The sequence below is a fragment of the Amblyomma maculatum genome, chromosome 7, assembly GCF_055883805.1.
Source record: "Amblyomma maculatum isolate TAMU_Amacu chromosome 7, ASM5588380v1, whole genome shotgun sequence".
Classification (NCBI taxonomy): Eukaryota; Metazoa; Arthropoda; class Arachnida; order Ixodida; family Ixodidae; genus Amblyomma; species Amblyomma maculatum.
Genome location: NC_139350.1, coordinates 91,609,918 through 91,625,887, shown reverse-complemented (window position 1 = coordinate 91,625,887; position 15,970 = coordinate 91,609,918). Strand labels below are relative to the sequence as shown.

The 15,970-nt window shown below is 45.1% G+C and overlaps 1 protein-coding gene across 1 annotated transcript in view; it reads right to left on the bottom strand.

Moving 5' to 3' along the window:
• Positions 1 to 15,698, bottom strand: part of LOC146183946 (uncharacterized) — a 41,286-nt gene extending 25,588 nt beyond the window's left edge. Inside the window, exons 1-2 of the transcript XR_014708520.1 lie at positions 15,620 to 15,698; positions 4,459 to 4,595 (exon numbers count right to left, since the gene is read on the bottom strand). The gene's annotated coding sequence lies outside the window, so the exon portion shown is untranslated. The remainder of the gene's footprint in view (positions 1 to 4,458; positions 4,596 to 15,619) is intronic.
• Positions 15,699 to 15,970: the final 272 nt, after the last annotated feature.

The window sequence follows — 15,970 nt, the reverse complement described above, 5'->3', positions numbered from 1 at the left end:
CTCTTCCAAGCCTCGTGTGAGGGGCATGACATCTTCCATGATGAAAAATTATGCCAAGAGGAAACAATGCTACATACAGCGACTAAAACGAACAAGACAAACAAGATAGAGCACTGAGTTTTTTAAGCACTTCTTGTTAAGGTTTCTTAAAAGTTTTCCATTTTCGTATTTAGTGTTGTCTCCGCGTACGTTCATCTGGGAAGCGCTGTTCTCACTCGACGTAACGCTGAGTAAGTTAGCCAAACTAATACGTTAGCAGAGCGATTATTTCGAAAGGTTCCTTTCACTTTTTGTTGGGGACATAGAAAACACGCACAAGCCTCTTCAGGCAAGTACTTCAACAAGTCCGCTTCATTTGATGTGCCTCCAAGATCCAGATGACAAAGAGGCGGCTTCCATGCACAAACACACATCCACGTTTTCTTGTACCGATCTTTGCGCTGTTTTTTAAGATGACCCGACAGTAACTGCCCAGTTGTCTACCCTTGTGTATTATTTTTCTTATTTACCGGACTCTTTCTCTTCTTTCTTTTCTCATGCTCTTCACAACCCAACTTTAATACCCGTGTTATTTTTTAACACTGCAGAGAATGAATAAGAGAGAGGGAAGAAAAATAAAGACAAAAGAAATAAAGTGAAGCTGACTTTGTTGATAAAAATATTACTGCGGCACAAAAAGTACTTAGTGCGGAAGCACTGAAGAAGTGTTTTAGCCCGACGTGCAATGTCTGGAGCGGCCCACGACATTATATTCCTAATGCGTGAGCCCGGCCCAACTCGACTTTTTTACGTTTGCTCCCGATTTCAGGGACTGCTCATGCACGCCATTTAATCCCCCCCCCCCCCTCCGTTCCCCCTGAAATTTATCACTCCCAAAATTTTTAAGAGCTGCGAAGCCAGTATGAAATTTCAGTAGCGGTCACTCAAATTCTGGCTTTAACCGACACCTGCTACGGGGATAATAGGTTTTCCTGGTTGGCCGCTACTACTTTGCGCAGAGCGGACGTTGTATGAATAAGCGACTGCGTGAGGACGCGAGGAACGTCTGTCAGAAGCGGGAAACAAGGAAACACTGCGGGTACATTACGGCGACTGTGACTTCAAGGGGGTTGGCCACTGAGGTATTAGAGGCGTTAGACATTGATAGGATATGTTTGGACTGTGTCAGCATGCCATGAATAGCTACCACGCCAAAAGAGACGCGGTTTGGTTTCGTTTGGTTTTGTTTGGTTTGGTTTGGTTTGGTTTATGGGGTTTAACGTCCAAAAGTGACTCGGGCTATGAGAGACGAGCAGCGGTGGGCTTCGCAAATTTCGACCAGCTGGGGTTTTTTAACGTCCACAGAGATCGCACAGCACACGGGCGTCTTGCTTTTCGCCTCCAAAAATAGATGCAGTAGCTTTGGCACGCGATATAATTTTGGTTGCTATCAACCTTCTGTTTATAATCATTTGTGTGTCTACATATGACAACAGGTCCTTCTAATAGAAGAGTTGGAAGTTAGGGCTTGTCCGTGTCCTTTCTCGTCCCCGTCTTCAATGGTATTGCGTTAATTTCAAACAAGGTCGGCTAATCCACGTAGCAGCACAACTCACAGCATCGTTCATTTGCCTCTTGCTGCTACCACATCGTTTGAGTTCCAGCACACACGGCGATCCATGGGAACAAGCTCGTTCGCGCCTTTCCCTGCGAACAAAAGTACCAGCTTGTCTCGACCGCAGTTAAGTGTCCGGCCCAGATTCCGAAGCATGTTTTAAGTACGTATTCATGCGGGCGCCGTGAGTATACTGCCGCATGTACCCTCCCCACCTCAAAACACACTCTGTCGAAATGAATAATAATAATATAACAATTGGTTCACAGGAAATGTAAGGCGCAGTATCTGTCACAGTTACTCTGTGGACACAGGCAGGAAGGTGGGAGTGAAAGAAAAAAAGAGAGAAAGGGTGCCGTAGTGGAGGGCTCCGGAGTAATTTCCACCACCTGGGGATCTTTAACGTGCACTGAAATCGCACAGCACACGGACGGCTGGCTCTTCGTTTCGCCTCCATTGAAACGCAGCCGCCAGCGGTCAGGATCGAACCCGGGAACTCCGGAACAGTAATCAGGCGTCTTACCACTGTACCACCACGGCGGGGCAATCGAATTGAAGCTGGCGTGCATACACCGGAACTTACAGACAGACAGTCCCCTCTCCGGAAATCTGACCCCGCAAAAAACCACTCCCCCCCCCCCCCCCCCCCCACCCCTCTTATCACATGCAGACTTTCTGTGCTCTCGCCGACACTTTACCACAGGGTACAGAAATGTGTGAGCCCCTCCTCGCAAGCAGATCAGTCAAAGAGCCTCGTGGGAATTCCGGCCCCTCTCCCCTTGCTCTGAAGTCAGTTCTGGCTGCTTCGGTGCGCGGAAATTATGCTATAGCTGGCTCTAGAATTAGAATGCCCACACATGCCATTTGTATTATCATCATTGATATTTTTGCTGCGCTACTAATGTTACCTATCTAATATCTCTTTTCTGGCGCTTCTACAGCCAGCGCTTCATACATGCTCACGGTGGCGACGCCATATGAAGGCGGCTAATAAAAGCTACCCCCATTACCATCAGAAAGAATTGTTTCTATTATCAGATTTTGCTTCTAGGTAGCTGTGCATTTATCAGTCATCTCCTTGGACGCAATTTCGTGTTATTCAAAAGTGGGTCGTGGTAATTTGTAAACACCCGCATTTCGACCAACGCGGATCAATCCTTTAGGATTACAGGGACGCTACGGGAAGTTTCCCAGCTGACATGTCAGAGTTCTGAGCACCACCTATGAAACTGAAATGGCAGCTTGACTGCTTGCGGTCAGCCTAGAACGCAGTGGGCTCGGGGAAATAGGAAACCGCTTTTACCTTCATGAATACGGTTTCGCTTCTGCTCTGGTGGCATGTACAATCGATCTTGGCCATAACGGACGCGGTTGTTATGAACCTTCGCTTATCACAAACGAGGATGGAGCTACCATCAAAAATTTGTCAGGGCTATGGCACAGCGGCTCAGATAAAAAGAAGAACTATATGGCCGCACCATTCGATTATAAGGAATGGGGACCTGCAGACTCGCCGCCGCAGTCTAAAGATGCGTGGAGACCGAAGAGAACCTTTTAAGCCTTGCAATCTTCCCCCCTCCCCTGTTAAACAGAATGTCAACTCCCTCATTAAGGAATAAAAGGTGAAGTTGAAGCTGCCCCGTCAAAAAGAATGAAAAAAGGAGGAATGGAAACTGAAATTAACCGCCGCCCAAGCGCACCCCTATAGTCTTCAAGACTGGGCTCAGTACCCAGTGCAAAGGCAAAAGCAAGCGTGATAAGTTCCAGGAAGGAGCAGGGTTGAAAGGCAAACTGCTACACAAGGCCAGGAGTTTTCTACCTTTGGTGTTCAACCTATTTTGGGGGGTTCAAATACTAGTCATACTCATTCTGTATGCTTTGCTGGCCAACTTGGTCCATGGCGTGCGACGCCTGCACATTCGGACACGCGCGCGGAGGCCGTGAAGAGACAACAGACATATAGTAGATCCTGCGCGCAAAGGCGCTTCGTTGTTGCTTCCTTAATGGAGAGCCCATGGCGTAGATGGCGACCTACAGCATGCACTAAATGTCATGAACGGCAAAATCGCTATTATCGCGTTCATAAAGCGGCTGCTCACCAGAAAGAGCATCGGTCAGAAGCACATGACAAAGCTGGACTTACCCCGCCGGGGTGGCGCAGTGGTTACGGCGCTTGACTACTGCTCCCAAGGACACGGGATCGAATCCCGGCCTCGGCGGCCGCTTTTCGATGGAGGCAAAAAGCAAGGCGCCCATGTGCTGTGCTGTGCGATGTCAGTGCACGTTAAAGAACCCCAGGTGGTCGAAATTTCCGGAGTCTTCCACTACGGCGTCTTTCATAGCGTGAGTTGCTTTGGGACGTTAAACCCACCAAACCAACCAAACAAAGCTGGACTCCTAAAAAACGGCTTGCCAGCATCTGCTCGGAAGAAACAGGTGCACGCGAGAAAGCAAAAAAAAAAAAAAAAACAAAAAAAAAAACTGTGCCCTCTTTTTTGCCATCACAGACGAAACCCGACCTTCGGTTAATACAAAAGGAAACCGTGTGACCATCAACTTCGTTACGAGCGGGAACGACTTATTCCTTTCTGAATTTGGCCAATTTTAACAAGCAACTACGACTAACGTTTGAAAGCAAAAAAATTTAAGTAGTCCTGTCGTTTAGATCTTTTTATTTGTATGTGTCATCATTTTGCACGCCATTCGATATAGGACAAGACATGCGCATCTAGTGTGATGGGATGTTTTGTATTTTTATAGTATCTTTTCGCATAGGCTTCAATTATACCGCTAGCTTATTATTTTCGCTTTTGGATTGGTAATATGAAACCCGACTCCTGCTGCGCCAGACGCGATCTACTCACTTAAGTTTCCCGCTGATGTCCACGTACAAATATGTAGTGCCAGAATCGCTTTCTGGATGGCGCCACCTCCTCTCTGCTCTCTTCAGGAACCAAGAGTAGGCTTGCTCAATGCGCGACTTCGTCATCCAAGACTGGAACTGCGTGAATAAGTAAAGCCCTTGGAGATTCTGCTTTATTCGCCGACGGAGAATCAAAGACCAAAGACAACGGGGCGCGTTTTATAGCGTGCCTCTTCCATAGCAAACAATGCCAATATATGCGACGTCCCAAAAAGAAAAACAAGAATGAAAACGTATATGTGGTTATGCTCGAAGAAACAGTAGGCAAACACGGTCTTATTCCCTTCTTTCCTTCTCCGACCGCCGTGGGGCCTCAGTGGATTTGGTGTTAGCCTGCTGATCCCGGGTTCTCGCCCGCGGCGGAGGTACTCCGACGGAAGCGAAAAACAGAAACGCCTGTGTAGTCTTCGGCGTTAGCGTATAGAGCCCCAAGTCGTTCAATAATTCAGAGCACTCACCTATGGCATCTCTAACAGAACCTACGTCTTTTCGGGACGTTAAACCCCTTGACTTTATGATTTGCTCATTTGGTTTCTTCTTCAAACGATTCCGGCACGCTAAATGGGCGATGTTATTCATCCGCTGCACAGATGTGTTCTTGCTTATTTATTCAATTACGTTTTTGTTACTTTAGACGTGAGTCGTAACGGGTGAGCTTGGCTTGTATGAATTAGTGAATGATATTGGACCACCGCTTTCTAAGGACCGAAAAAAAGAAAACTGTATCGTCATTTTAAAATAGTGCCCTTAACGTCCGCGAACGAGGACGCAATGTAGACACAATTTAGGACTGCCTGAAGTGGTAAGCGGTCAAGGGGGACTGCCAGCAGCGTAGCCTTAATCTAATACAAGCAGTCGAGTTATAGGAAATACGCGGGGCATTGTTTCAAGCTTCAAGAGGAACGCTGCTTTATATTTGCCCATATTTGCCACGATAACCAAAGGCTACATGCACAGTTTGCTATCAAGCTATTTACTGAACGCTGCCTAGAATCACTCCAGCGTCTCTGTGGCACTTTTAAATTTCTTTAACTAAGAAAATGCGTAAAATTTCACGAACGCACCTGTATGCCTCAAAGCCTCAGATTTAATTGTTAACCCGTTGCCAGGAAGTAAAGGTCACAGGTGGCAAGTAGGCTAAAAGTCCGTTGGACTACACACAGTCACGTCATATGAAGTACAAGATTAGAGAACAAGGGCATGTGCCTGCTACCGTGAGGGGGTCTCCTATCCTTCCTTCACGAGGGGTACTCCGATAAGTGTTGCGTTGCGCCTTTAACTGCGAAAGAAATTTCCTGGAGTGTGACACTTTCAGGCCTAATGACCAGTGCTTGTTGCAACACGCAATGACGAATTTCCCTAAACTTTCTTGCGCTGCTTTTTAACCGAACTTCACGTCTGCCTGCGTAGACACAATAAAGCTACAGTATCAGTGTTATCCGGCTGTACTCTTCCAAGAAAACGTTAACATTTTCCACATTATATAATGGAAACACGTGATAATTTCAGTTCATCGCAATTTTTCTCTGCGGAGAGGTGTGTAGCAAGAACATTGACGTATTTCTGCATTTAATTGTTAGCTCGGTTTTGGAACATAAAAGCTTTCATATTTTGAAAAAATATGAAGAATACTACACAACCTTGTGCGTTGGGGATGTAGTGGCGTTGGCAAGCATTTTGAAAAGTGAATATTGTTCAAACTGAGCGCCACTAAAGCATCCAGGCACGTAGTTCAATAAATACAGAAAACAGACGTTTGTTTTGCAAGAGAGGGCAATTCTTTTATGAATCGACAACAAATCGAATATTCTTAAGCTCAATTCATATTTCATTGAACCTTTTGGAGCTTCTAAAGTGAACTAGAGTACTGAGGAATGCTTGCAGAAAACGTCTCAATTAAGTGTATGGCAGTTATGACGGCCGAACATTATACTCGCCACCTTTTCTCTACCGAGATATGTGGTCTTCTGAAGTAGCATATAGTTGTCTTTCTTAACTCTGTGAGTACTCTTTGAGTACGACAGTGGAGGAGGTGTCCCTTACAAGGTTTAGGGCTGGAGCGGCCCTTACTCCGTCGGTGACGTGCCGATGGGGCTCTGAAGTGGATGCAGTGCAGAGCACATGCTCTAATTGTGTACAAGGCCAGCTGCCGAGGTGGATCTTCGCCACCTTTTATGGGCGTGCCCAGGAATGCAGCCGTCAAGAATAAGACGACTACAAGAAGTTGGACTGTCGGCTACAAAGGAGGGACATTTACACTCGTGACTAATGGACAATATTAAGAGCGGGAGCTTGCTCCGGTTTCTTGAAGAAAATAGACTGCATGACTTCCTTTAATTTAAAAGAAAGCCTCATTCTATGCCACATGGCAAGCCTTTGAAAAAAAAAAAGGGTGCTTATTTATATAGATAATCCGAAGTAAGCCTGCAGCTGATTTGGAGAAGATAGTATACAATTTTTTCCGTCTCTGATAAAATGGTAGTGGTATTTCACATTCATCAAAATCCCTTTAGGTACAGACACACACAGCTTCACAGAAAGCCCAGCAAGCATGCTGGGTCTGTACCTTAGCATTTGTCGTTCCACCTTTTTGTGCAAAGGCTTGAATTTCCCACTTGGATCGTTGCTTGGTTATCAGCAAGTTATCAGAAGCAGTTATCAGAAGCAAGGTTTAGATCACAAGAGCAGACGCAAGCGTGCGAACTAGAAACCAGGGTGAAATTACATGGTGTACGTACGTACAGGTGCCACAGAAATAAACAAAGAGCCCAGCCGAAGAAAAAACTGAGGGGCAGCGCCGCCTTGGTGAGCCAGCCGAAAGCAGAAAATGGGCACGCGCATTTGTCCGCCCCACGCTGGCGCGACCCTCCCTTTGTTCCGCATACGTTGTCACTGTCCCGGCGTCACTGTCGCGATATTGAAGATCATGATCGGATGGACGCACTCTTCAAAGCGAGAGGGCATTTTATATGCGCGGACCGCTGCCTTGATACATTTTAGTCCGCGGGGCGGCGCTAATACAGCTACTTAGTTCAGAAAGCGCTAGATGCACTTCTACTGCAGATGGCGCGCGTGTTTTGAACATTTTGTTGGCGCCGCCACTCATTTGTATCTCGCTGTCGACCTGCTCGAAATATGCGAGGTGCCGCCGCAAATCGGGTTTGTTCAATTTGGGAGTCTATTGGTCCATATTTGCGTGTAGCCCCTCTAAACATCGAGGGCACCACTGATCTGGTCATTGTCAAATCAGATTGTACATCAAATTTGAAGTTCGGACGATGTCAAATTTTGAGGCTCCAGTTTACCAAATTTTCGGGGGGCCACATTAATTTGGTAGTCATCACTGAGTTCACCATAGCTAAGAATTAATATACCGATAAGTAGTTAAGTAGTTGTCGATTAACTCCTTATCGAACTTACTTTTATGCGGACCCCTTCTGCGGAAAATATTTTGTATACAGGTACTTTCCGCCCCATGGTCGTATTAATGTCCAATCGTTAACAGTAACTGTAATGAACGAACCCGAATCTGTGCCGGCACGTCGAGTTCGAGTACATTTCGTCGACAAAAAAATGAATTCCGGCAGCAACAAAATTTCAAAACACAAAACACGCTGCCGTCTGCGGCTTAAATGCCTCTACTGTTGTCTGAATGAAGCAGCTTAAATGTAGCGCAGCGAACGCGGGCTCTGCTATCAAGGCAGTGGTCCGCGCACCTTAAATATTTGTCCGCTTGTTTCGAAGAGCACTACCATACGATCGCGATTTTCATTATCACGACAGTGATGTCTGTACAGTAACAAGGCATACGGAGCAAAGGGAGGGTCACGCCGTCATGGGGTGGTGCAGATGCGTGTCACGATTTCCTGCTTTCGGCCGGCTCGGCTAGGCGGCGCTTACCCTCAGTTTTTTCTTCGGCTGGGCGCTCCGTTTACTTCTGTCCGTCCCTGTATATACACGATGCGCTTTAATGCATCTTCCGAGAACAGCTTTGGACACGCCTTTGGCTTTAATGTGCCATGCGTGTTCCAACCTCTATGATCCATCAGATAAGATCAGACGAAGCACCCTCTTGCAGCTTCATCACTTACCGCACGAAGCAGGTCATGCTCTGTTCCGAGTGCAAATCATTATAAAAATCTTCGAAACATGCTCTCATATTCTGGCAATTGTTATTGACTGTTGTCTAGTTCATATATAATATTGGTACTGAATCACTTAGCGTCGCTTATTGTCTAATATAAAAGTTGGTTGGGTCATGAGAGCGCACGTCTCAAACAACCTGTCAGCGTCATATAATTATTTCCAGTAAGGCTGATATTGTTTGCAAATAATATAGCCTACTAGACCATTTCTCCTTGCACATTGTGTGTCTATTGTCATGCCCGCGTTTCTTTTGGTTTGCTTATCTGATTGGTTTGTGCTCTTATATTTGATGTACAGTCACAAGCAATATGAGACTGATAATGCTCGCAATTTTGTGCAAAATGTTTGTTCTCACTCATATTGCTCATGACTGCACATTTGATAAGAAGGTATGTTCGAGGGTACTTGCCGGAAGATACCCTTCTCAATGCACTCTAAATGTCCGTCAAATGCAATGCCTGACTCCCGTGAGGATTTCACTCGATCCACATTATTCGTCAATCAAATGTTCAAAATTTAATGCTATATACAAAGAGTTGACAACAAACTCAATTTTGACGCCTATAGGTATGCATTCATATCAGCTCGATAATTAATTTATTCTCTGATTTCATGCCCATTTGGGCAAGAAGGCAGTAGCTAAGTGAGCACCAAAGACGTCCGTCCTCCAGCTTTTCGGAAATAAAAGAGAAGCGTGCTCCACGTGCTTCTCTATGAAATATAAGATGCTGCCTTCATAATGTTTCAGTGGTACGTTCACCTGAAATTGAAGATGGGCTTCAAATTATTGCAGCACTAACAAAGCGAATACGACGGCGGCAACCGAAGCCTGTATTCCCCTTGCTTCTCGAATGCTCCGACATAATTACGGATTCAGACAGCACGCCATTTCACAAGCAAACTATCTCAATTACTTCTAATAGTGTACTCGTGTGTGTACGTAGGCGCGCATAAAGCTGGCACTTCGGCGGAAAGTGACTCAAGGAGGGGGAAAGCAACGGTGTCGTTGTTGTAGCGGCATCCGTTTGTCCTCCAGCAGCGCGGCGACAGAGCTCGCCGGCAGTCCAGACACGCGAATTACGCATTCAGTGGGGGCGACGGCGTTTTCTACGCTAGCGGGGGCGACGGCAGTCACTACCGTGCGTACGCACGTATCCATTATTCAGCTTCGTAGACCCTGTTTAGAGCTGCGAAACGTTCACCTTTTTTCGCTTTCCCGATTCTCTTGCGCGCCGAAGCCCCTAGCTGGTGCAGCGTGTCTAAAGAGTAGCGCAACACCTTCTCTCGCTCCTCTCCACAGGAAAGCACATCTGACCACAGTGCGTTGACAGCCTGTGGTATCACCGCCTCGGCCTTCACACTGCCATGAACTCGCTCGCCGAAGCAAGGGCAAAGTCTGGCTGCACGGCACAACTTGCCTTTCCGAGCTATGTTTGCCCTCCGCAGCATACATGATCCCAGCAGCGTGCACCATCTATATCATCACAGTACGTGACGCCCGCGCAACGTCAGTGCGGTTGGGAGTTCAAGCGGCGCTCATTGCGAATTGCTGCCCGTGACGTTGTGCACGTATGTACGTACCGGCCTTAAAGCAATTGCACACTGCATGTACTCAATTCGCTGAAAAAGGGGAAATCGGAAGGCGAGGAAGGTACCAAGAAGGGTGGTCAATAGACTCTCTGCATTGAGGGAAAATGATAGTAAGGTGTCAAAACGTAGTAGGAATGCGACGAATGAGGTGAGAAACGCTGATGGCATCGGGGAACAGTCTGTAGGAAGTCTTCTTTTATAGATTCCTGTTGGGCTTTGCGAGTATTTAATTATTTCGAATCGCGAATCGAATATAATTCCAATTCCATTCTATTCGTCGTGCAAATCAACAGCGCTTATTCGATACTACTCAAATAAAAGTAAAATAAATATTCAGGTTGTCAATTACTTATCAAATAAGTAGCACAATGTTCAAGCAAGGCCTGTCGTATTTTTTTCCGAAGTCTTATTTCAAAAATTTCAAGATTGCAGTTAGCTCCGCTTACGAGCATAGTTGTTGTTTTTTTTTGTCCTCTAAACTGATTGCACATACCCACACAGAGGCATCGGAAAGGAATTATGGTGCAGAGAGATTTTTAGCGATGTAATTTTACATCGACAAAAATATAATGATTGCTAGGCAAGAGTGGATCAAACGAAAAGTTGAAGCACCGAATATAAAGGGAGACATCATAACGCACGCAGGAGGTGAACATTGTAAGATTTGTAGCCAGTGACCGAAAAAATGGTGAGATCTTTCCTCCTTCTTCTGTTCTTTCCCCTCTCTCTACCTCTTCACTTCTTCCTCTATCTTACGTCTTTGTTTACTCGTTATAATTTTCTTATTTTATTTATTTATTTATTTATTTATTTATTTATTTATTTATTTATTTATTTATTTATTTATTTATTTATTTATTTATTTATTTATTTATTTATTTATTTATTTATTTATTTATTTATTCATTTGTACATACTGCAGCCTCGATGAGGCTATGGCAGGAGTGAGCGAACAAAGAAAAGTGTATCAAGAAGATTCAAACATATAAAATCAAAGAAAAATTAAAATAAAAAATGACACTAGGAAGCAATGGCTGTCAAAAAGTCTTCAATTGGTAGCGAGCGGCCGTTTCCAGGCAGCGAACTCCACAGTTCAATGGTCAGAGGAAAGAAGCTGTGTTTGAATGCCCCAGTGCGGGAAAAGAAAGGGATGAGATTCAGGCTATGGGAACTTCTAGTTATGGAAGGTTTGCTGATGTTCAAATAATTATTTAGTGATGGAAGGCGCTGAGAGTGAACCAGTATGTGCAAAAGCCCCTGGGCGCCTAGCTTTTCGCCTGCGCCCAGAAGCGGCCGCCGGCACCGCTTTAGTGAGGCAGTGCACGGTTAGGGCGCTCAACTACTGTGCCTAAGGATGCGGGATCGAATCACGGCCGTGGCGGCTGCTTTTCGATGGAGGCGAAAAGCAAGGCACCCGTGTGCTGTGTGATGTCAGTGCATGTTAAAGAACCCCCGGTGGCCGAAATTTCTGTAGTCCTCCACTACGGCGTCTCTCATAGCCTGAGTCGCTTTGGGACGCTAAACCCCATAAGACGAAACAAAAGTGGCCACCGTGGCCGGGATGCGATCCCGCATCCTCGGGCAAAGTAGTCTAGCACCGTAAACACTGCGCCACCCCGGTGGGGTTCAGTAAACTTACAGTACGCTATATCCTTACAGTGTGCAGTGTTAATAAAATTCTGTATTTTGTTCACTTAAGGCATCACGGAACGACTGAAGAGTAGCAGGAGTTACTTCTTATATGTATGTGTGCAGGTTGCCGCCTGACTTCTTACATCACATTTTCGAACTAGCACTGCTATTGCGAAGTTTTCGCTGAGGTCAGTGCACATCATTCACGGTTGTTCAATTCGTGCTAATAGTTCTGATAAAGACATCTATTTATATGAAACTATTGGTGTAAGATGAGTGGTTCGTATATAGAATTCCAAAAGCCTCTTGAATTTGTGGCACAAGAGAGCTTTATCGAGCGTTCTTCGGTAAAAAGACGTTGAGAACTATATCTCCGCCTAAATAAAGAGTCAACATGATACATAACCAAATATGTTCTTAAGCAAATCGGACTGCTTTTTTTTGGGAGGCGGTCGCTTTGTGACAACGAAGAGATTCCTGTCAAATCGCAGAGTGATTGCGCTTGGTAATCTGGAGCGGCTACAAAGATTCACTGAATGCTTTACAGATAACGTTTTCTTTGATTAGATTACAGGTACCACCTCCTCGTCCGTCTGGACAATTTCGATGAAAGCATCGATAACCAGGTGCATTGAACACCTGTGATTATTCGATGCACCATGTCTCTGTGAGGATGATAATGGATGATGTTATGCGAAACATCTCAAGCAAGAGTGTCAATTCGTCTTCCTTATTTGCTACGGGTCACAAATTCTGGTGACAGATAGAAGCACCTGCTTGCCGGGCATAACATTTCATGCCGCGTCCACGAATGGTTCCAGCCAATTGCTTTTCGTTTCTTGTTGGCCGCGTTAAACGGTCATTTTCTTACCGGGGGAATGTTTGCTTTGGTATGGTTCAGGCTGTGAGTGATGCCGTAATCGAGGCCTCTGGAAATTCTACCGGTGTTCTCTCACGTCCACTGACGCCGAGCACCGCACTGAGGTCGTGCTTTCTTACTTTTCACATTCATCTAAGAACGGCAGCCGGCGCCGAGATTGGATCCTGTAACCCTGGGTTCAGCAGCCGAGTACCGTAACCACTGTGGAGTGGCAGTGATGTAATTTAAGGAATAGAAACGTATTAAATAAAATGCATTTATTTACTGTAACATGGCAAAATTAGAAATCTAAAAAAAAGTTCCATTCGCACTCGTGAGCAAAATGTAATTAGTATGTTAGGCTTCACGAGCAATAAAAAGAAAAATTTTCTTGCATACAAGTTTTAAATTTGACTTGTTCATATAGGCGGGTTTTTGAGTATGCCATACGGGACACGACGTCAGGGGCGATATCTGCTAGGTAGTCGACTATCCAATTTAATGCACTCTTCCTGCTTTTCTAGCAGGACATTAACCTATGTTATGGGCTAAAATGAACGTGACGTTATCAGCCAGGCGTTATTTTTTCAATTGATCGGTTTCGAAATTCGCGCCAGGCGGTGATGATCACCGCCTGGCGCGAATTTCGAAACCGATCAATTGAAAAACCAACAGCTGGCTGATAACATCACATTCATTTCAGCTCATAACATGAGTCAGTTTCCTGCTGGGAGCAGATAAGGCCCTTTAAACTCACTTCCTGGCGGGAAATCCGAAACCGATGCATTGAAAATAAAGTGCACTTACGGGGAGTGTCATTTACGAAAAATGCACTCTATCCCTGCTAAACGGCGTAACATAAGCGCACTTGCCAAAGGGCGCACTCAGGTCGGAGTGCGTTAGCAAAACAGACTTTGAGGGCCAGCTGCGTAGCCTCGCAAGCTGCAATTTCTTCGTCACAAAACGTATTATGTAATAAGATGTGCATACAAATTGGTCTTAAGTGTTTCGCATTTATTTTTATTTTAGTAATTATTTTATAATAGCGAAGGGCAAAATATCAGGTAACAAAAAGACGATATAATCGTGTACGCAACTTCCAAATTACGCGTGGTGCGCCACTGCGGCCACGCAATTTCCAGTTAAGTGGCAGTTGTTGTTGTTCATTGTGTTTGTTGATGTGCGATCTCCGATTCATGGCCCAGTATCAAATTTTAGGCATTTTTTAAGGCATACCCACTATGGCGGGGCGTCTGGGAAAGGCAGCTTACAAAATTGGAAACATTTCGCATGTGCCCCAACGCCTTTGTTGTAAGGATTTGTTTCTTAGTCTTATCAAAAAAAAAAAAAAAAAAAAAAAGACCCTGTTCTCACCTACATGCGAACTGGATGGCAATGTTTAGCGTGCTGGTGTTACCGGCTTTTCTGACTCGGTGGTCAGAATTTTATAGAATAACGCCGAAAACCATGCACGCAAAGTTGCTTCCTTATTTCTAGAAAGATTGATGCTCAGTTGGTTGTTCGTTTGTTATTTCTATTTTAGAACATTTTCAGTACTCTTCGTTTCGGCAAAGTCTAATTTTATCAGCATTTTTTACTGCGAGTGTAAGGGATAGCGCTTATTCTCTCGCAAGCGAATCAGTCACGCAATATTATTTCTTCGGCCTCTTTTTCCACGGTCAAAACCAATGTTTTCATTTCATTATAGCTTTCCAGTTATATGTGTCCAACTACTCTTACATTCTCGCGTATCTTTCCTTATTATAGCGAAAGCATTACTTCGCAATGTTATAAATTTCTGTCCGCAGGCCACGTTCGCAGACTACGTCAGCAAAATCGTGTCAGCAGCAGTTGTAATTGAGAAGTGGTAGAGGTTAATGAGTGGTGTCAATCGATAGAGGATCATGTAATGTTGTGCCCGAAAAATAAATAGAGCAATAAGTAATCAGGTAATTAATTACAGGCAAAAAATATAAAAGTAAAGGCGAAAATGGTCTCATTAGCCAATGCTTTGGCGCCACATTTGAATGTATACCAAATACTAAAATAGTTAATTAAGTCAGTCAATTAGGGTTATGTCAAGATGTATCAAATACTAAAAAGTTACTTGAATCAGTCAATTAAGGTGACGTCAAGGATGTGACGTCACTGAACCTGAAGTCGAGCCAAAAAAAAGGCATAGGAAGGAATTGGCGCGCAATTTGAAAGTACCAAATTCTAAAATAGTTAAGTCAGTCAATTAGGGTAACGTCAAGGATGTAACGTCAAGGATGTGACGTCACTCAACCGGAAGTAGAGCCGAAAAAGGCTATAGGAAGAGATTGACGCGCAATTTGAAATACCAAACACTAAAATGGGTAAACAAGAAGGGAATTAATGTGACGTCGAGGATGTGACGTAATGAAACCGGAAATAGAGCCGAAAAAGGGCATAGGAAGAGGTTGGCGCGCAATTTGAAAGTACCAAAGACTAAAATAGGTAAACAAAAAGTGAATTAAGCAACTAGAAGCCACCAGAAACAACCAACACCAGCATCCGTGCTTTCGCATTACTTCAATGCAGATTCTGCAGTGCTCTTTAATTCTTTTCTCGCTGCAGACCTTGTTTGAATTCCTTAAAATCCTGCTTTCTTTCTTGCTTGAAATCATCAAACAGTTTCACAACCTCTTTCGACATTTCGTACACTTGTGTCTAGCACATGCATCGCATGCACGGTTCATACGGCCGGAACGCATGTCCAAGTAAACAAAAAAGGGTAAGGATTTAGAACAACACAATGAAAAACAGCAGTGAAAAAAGCATCTGGCAGCAGGAGTGTGCACATGCGCTTAAGTAAATACAAGAGTTATCGCCAGTTGAAGCGCCAGTAACCAACCTGCACAACATGGGCGGTGCGTTTAACGATGCGTTCTCTCCGTCACTGCTATACTGCCAGTGCGAAGCGTCTGTAGTCACGACGAAACCGATCACAACTAACTTTGAATCTCCTTACGGTGTAGCCACGTGCAGTCGCTGACTTCCCGGCGCCGCGGCACCGAATCCTAGCAGAACGGAACTCAGGAAAGGAAACAAGCATTCCGCTTGTTGTGTTGTGGTGAGCCACGACCGCAGTCGTGGCCTACTGGTTAGAGCGCCCGTCTCGGTTACAGGAGGTGGTTGGTCCGAAACCCACCGCCGGACAACCGCCGGTAAAATTGGGTATCAACCCCCAGCCCGGCGCCCGGCT